Below are 5,775 nucleotides of genomic sequence, written 5' to 3'. Positions count from 1 at the left end.
GGCATGTCTGTCCGCGTTTGTCTCCCGTGGAAGCAGCGTGTCCATTCTCACGGTGACGCCAAGGTCTCTGTAGGAGTCCCCGCAGACAGTCGAGTGGGGAGGGCTCGCCAGCCAGGTCTGCGGGGAGCGGGCATGTCTCCATGGGGACAGTGGCGGCCAGCAGCACCCTGGGTGCCACGGAGCGGGGAACACTGCGGTGGGCCAGCCGCTGTGACTTGAGGTCTGTTAACACGCCCGCCCCCCCGCTTTTCTCCCTTCTCCTCCCCCCTCCCCACCCCCCACAAGCCCTTCTCGCTAGAGCCGCAGTCTACTGTGGGGATAACAATGTCTGAGTTAAGGAGTAGAGGACAATGGTGACATACGATGGGGGAGGGCAGGAGCACGAGTGGGACTTTAGAAGAGACACCCTGACATGGTGACATTTGGGCTCAGTGCTCAAGGCTGAGTGGGAGGCAGGGAGGCGCCAAGGGTGGTGAGTAAGCTTCCAGCCAGCAATTAACGTCAGCGCCGGGGCCTCTCCAAACCCAGAAATAGGCTAGTGGCACCCCCAGGTGCTAAGGCAGACGCCCCCAGGGGTCAGATGCAGAGCCACGGGACAGCACCCCATTCCTGGCCTCGGCCTCCAGACAGCCCCTGGCGGCCCCGCCCTCGTCCCCCACACCGTCCCTCAGGAAGTTAATCCCGTGGGAATTCTCTACAGACCTGGGGTGAAGCAGCTGGTTGCGGGTTCACCAGGCTCAAACAGCAGCCTGGCAGGCAGAGGGTCCCGAGCTTGAGGTGGCCGTGCCCAGCTGCCACCGTGCACTGCCCCAGTCTCTGTGAGGGAGGCCCTGTCTTGGTCACCTCCGGTGGCCCTAACAGCACCACGGATGGCAGCTTAACCCACAGACTGTACCGTCTCCCGCCTGGAGGCCGGAGTCCGAGAGGCAGTGCCACAGGGCTGGTCCCTTCCCATTGTCCTTGGCACCCTCGCCCTGTGCCCTCACACGTCTGCCTCCGTGGGTGTCAGTGTCCAGACCCCACAAGGACACCAGTCAGAGGGGATCGTCCACCCCAGTGACCTATTCATCTTCATGCCCTGAGTAAGGGGTCAGGGCCTCAGCATACAGATTTGGGGAGACACAGGTCAGCCTGCAATGACCCCCCCAGAGGCTGAGGACGGGAACGGGCCTGCTTCTCGGCCTCCACCTGCCCTGCTGCCTGCTGGCCTGCCACCCCGCGGCTGGCAGGGCCCGGGCCAGCCTGGGAGTTCCCGGAGCACAGCCCACACCAGCCCGCAGGGCCGTGCCGGGCTCACCCAGCTGCAGGAAGGTTTTCAGCTGCTCCACTAGCCACATCCGGGGCCTCTTCCCACCACCTAGCTGAGGCCGGGAGCTGCCAGGCCTGGAGCTGGGAGCAGGCACCTTCTCGCTGCTCCACCTGTGGGGCTGGGGCTGGGGCTGGGGCTGGGGCCGGGCCCTGGCTCCAGGGGAGAAGATGCAGTGGGTGTCCCCTCCCAGCCAAGCCCGCCCCTCCCACTGCTGGCTGGCCTCACACCCCCGCTGTGTCTCTGAGGTCCTGCCATCCCCAGCTTCCTGCCACATCGATGTTGTAATTACTGTGAAAATCATAAGAAAAACTTTCTGCTCAAAGAACATGTTTCATCTGGAATATTAGTACATCAGTGTCACATGAACCCAGTCGGAACAGAATCTTTACCGTTTCTATGGAAGGAGACAGGACGGAAGGAGCCCCTGGCCCTTGGAGTTGGCCCCACACCCGACGGCAGCAAGGCCCCCGGTTCCCACAGCGGCTCCCTTGTCCCTGCGCTCAGCAGAGGCCGAAAGCCAGTGTCACACAGAGCCTCACCAAGCCTTGTCAGGCTGAGTCAGAAACACTCTCTGAGTCTGAGAATCCCATGGGACAGGGCCATGGCTGCCCCTTCTTGCCTGCGGGAAGGTGCACGTGACTTCCTAGCCCTGGCAGGGTCCAGGGATGAGGGCGCTTTGGGGTGGAGCCAGCAGGCCGGGTGTCTGGCAGCCCCAGCCTACAGGGATGCCAGGGGGCCTGGGAGGAGGGGCGTCTGTGCGCACGCAGACCCTCCAAGGAACGTCCCCGGGCAGGGCCAGGCTGTCCAAAGGAGCAGGTGGGCGGCGGTTTTGCTGCAGGCCGGAGGTCCCCACGACCCCTCCTCGGGCTGAGTCGATGGCTGGAGCTCAGTGAAACACCTGCCTGTACTCGCCAGCTTGTTTAGGACACAGACGAACAGTCCGATGAAGAGACATTCAGCGAGGCGCGGGGGTCCCGGGTGCCGGGCCCCGTCCCCGTGGGGTTGGGGGCCTCTCCTTTCCGGTGCGGATGTACCCCACGGTGCTGCTGGGGTTACGGGGCTTCCTCTGTGGGCCCCGTCCACCATACACACCTCAGGCCCCAGCCCCGCCCCGCTCCCCTGTGGAGGGCGGGGCGGAGCTGAGAGTTCCCAGCCTCTATCACAGCTCGTCTTTCTGGTGACCAGCCCCCGCCCAGGAGCCACCCAGAGTCACCTCATGAGGACGAAAGAGGCTCCTGGCACCAAGAAATCGCACGGGATTTAGGAGCTCGGTGCCGGGAGCGGGCGGGGGCGGGGGGCGGGGCGGGGATGGGGTGGAGACCAGTATATATGTCTCTGCATCTCATTTCTGCTGTAAACTCCCCTCTGCCATGACGTCACCTCTCAGGCGAGGCCCTGGCCCAGCCCCTGGGGACACGGCATCTCCCCTCTGGGTTGGAGGGGACACAGAGGGGCCTGTGGTGACGACTGTATTTCCCATCAGCCCTGTGGGGCTAGACAGTGCAGGGCATGGTGACTGCTCTCCTGGGCGAAGGGTGGGGTCTCCAGGATGGGGAGCTTTCCTCTCATCAGGAAGAGGACAGGGACAAGTGACAAGAAGACGTCTTCACTTGTGAAAGCTGGAGAACCCAGCCAACTCACATTTCCCGCAGGTGAAGGACAATACGGGATGTAATCAGCTAATGCACTGCAGGACACGCTGACGCTGAGGCAGCGTGAGGGGCTGGAAGGGCAGCCTCTGCTCTGGGAACACCCGCCAGCCAGCCAGGAGGGACCTCCAGGTGGCCACGGCGGCCAAGTGCTGGCCACTGGGACGCTGGACGCACATGGGAGGGCCAGGCTTGTCAGGAAGCACCAAGGCAGAGGTCACAGGAAGTAGCCGTCACCTGCCCCCGCTGCCAGGCCTGCAAGGACGCTGTCCTGCCCTCCCTGGGGCCCCACCCTGGACCACCCACTTTGCCCCACCACTCCCAGTATTTGACAGGACGACCCCTGCCCTCTGCACCGCGCGCTCACTCCACCTGCCAAGCCGTGCGGGGTGGGGGATGGGCGTGCCGAGCCGGCAGCTGCGGGAGAGTGGGGGGCTGGGCTGCAGGCCAGACCGCAGGGGTTTCTGGGGCGGGGGCGTGGTCCAGGCTTCCCCGAGGCCGGAGGGGGCACGGCCCCGATGCCCGCAGAGAGTCAGGGCAGCGCCCTTGGCGGGTGACTGGGCTCTGTCCCCGCCGTGGCCGGGTGCCCGTGCACATGGTTGTCACACGGAGCGGTGAACACCCGCGATCTGCGCGGCTCGGTGCGAGCGGACGGGCTGACGCCAAGTGCGCTTATTTACATAAACGCCCGCAGCGGACTCCACCCCTGCGGGAGTTCCAGACGGTCAGCTGTCCTTTGGGGTTGGGACACTGCGCCTCCCTGCCCCCCCCCCACAGGTGAACGTGCATCCCTGGGGGGCGGTGCTGCACAGGGCTGCTCTGCAGGGTCCCCCAGGTGAGGGCTGGACAGAGAGGCGCGCAGGCGTCTCCCACAGGTGTCGTCCGCCGGGTGTTCCTTTCTGGTCTGTTCACTCCTCCGGGGCTGTGAATGTTGGGGCCCTTCTCCCTTCCCTTTATTCAGAAATGACTGCCTGGGGCGAGGGGGGGTCCGATGGGTAAAGAAAGTGCGATGAAGATGGCTGGACAAACCAGCCTGCACGGGCCTGCAGGCTCTGAGCCCACCTGCGCGTGGTCACTGCCTCTGCGCCGCGGTCAAGTCAAGGCCAGGCGGTGCTGGGACGCCTGCTACCGGATAGGGCTGGCCAGGGCACTGAGCGGTGCCCCTGCGTGCCCTCATGTGCCACCGGCAGCCCCGAGCCAAGGCTTCCGTGCCTGGGAAATGCCAGCGTAAGATGTGAGGAGACCTTTCAGGGGCGGCCACTGTGTGCCATGGCCCTGTCCCAAAACAGACTTCCAGCCACCGTCCTGGACACCAGCATGCCCGCAGAATGCCCTGGGGGGCAGAGAGCCTCCTCCAGACACCAGGTCTGGCCTCAGAGAGACGACTGGGCACGAGTGACCTTCGGACCTTGGTGTCCCTCCTCAAAATGTGTCTGGACAGCAGAGGTGACCAGAGTGCCCCCTCGGAGGACACTGAGTTTACAGGGGCCCAGGGCCCGGCTCAGAAGCCACCGAGGGCTGGAGGTGGACTCGGACAGGAGGTGTTGGCGTCTGGACGTGAGGACGGAGGGTGGCACCAGGCTGCAGTGGGGTCTGCCGTGGCGGGGTGGGGGGGACTTAGGGGCACCTAGGGTGCTCGGGCTGGGGCGGGCGGCGGGCGCAGACCTGGGAGCTGGGAGGCCATGGGGGTCTGAGGACATGGGGCCCGTCAGGGTCCACACTGCCGTGTGGGGTGACATTAGGGTGGGCAGCAAAGCCCACCAGTCAGTAACATGTGAGCCTCGTTCCCTGATGCTTGGCCTTGCGCTGGATGAGGGCACAGCCCTGCTGTCACCTGAGCCAGGCCCCGGCCCGTCGGTGCCCAGCTGCTGCGGGGAAGCGTGAGTCCCAAAGGAACAGAAAGTGGCGGCGATGACAGCCTCCAACACCGTCACCCTGTGGGTCCTAACTACTGATTCTCACAGAGCCTAGAATCCCACACTTCCGCCCCGACAGAGCAGCAGCGGCGCTCACACGAAGGGGACCGAGGGAGCCATCCCTGGCCAGGTGGGCAGCCATGCCTGCTGGTCAGTCCACCAAGCCTGCAGGGCCTTAGAAAACTCCCATCGACCCCGCAGACTTGCCTTGGGCCAAGGCCAAGCCCTTCCTGTGCCCTGTGCTCAGAACGAGCACCTGGCATTTGGTGGCTTCATTTCTCTCAGAAAAAAGATGCAGATGAAACCGACAGTTACCATTGTTTTCTGAAAGTCGCGAGGATGACCTCAGCTGACAGCAAACACAGCCGCACTGCGAGAGCCTGCAGCAGGTGTGGCACAGGGACCCCGACTGGCGTCCCCACGGCCCCTCATGGCTGCCTCACAGGGCTGCAGGATGGCGGGGCCTCTCCCGCTGGACCCCACGGTGGGAAGGGGCCAGGGGTCCAGGCCGTTTAGGGCCTAGGACAGACCCGAGGCAGGTGGCCTGGAAGGCCCCCCTCAGCTCCCCCATCCCACTGTCTTGGAAGGACGCGTGAGCAGGACACTCTCCCTCCCAGGGCCTGTGGCAGCCACTGGCTGCTGAACGAGAAGGACAAGCAAAGGGACTAAACACACGAGGCTGAAGAGAAACCCGTGCGGAACCAGCCGGAGGCCCCACCGCCCGGCAGTCGGAGATGACCCGCCCCAGCAGGTGGACTGTGCTAGAGCCAGAGGCCAGGTGTCCCCAGAGGGAGGCGGGAGGCCCGGCCTGGGTGAAACCCCGACAGAAAGTCGCCAGAAAGGAGGAGACAGAGATAATGGAGCGGGCCAGCGGGGAGTTTAGACCGAAGAGCCAAAGCTG

Source organism: Pteropus medius, unplaced genomic scaffold (genome assembly GCF_902729225.1).
Source record: "Pteropus medius unplaced genomic scaffold, Ma_sr-lr_union100, whole genome shotgun sequence".
Taxonomy (NCBI): domain Eukaryota; kingdom Metazoa; phylum Chordata; class Mammalia; order Chiroptera; family Pteropodidae; genus Pteropus; species Pteropus medius.
The sequence above is the reverse complement of the archived record's forward strand: the minus strand, read 5'-3'. Positions refer to the sequence as shown.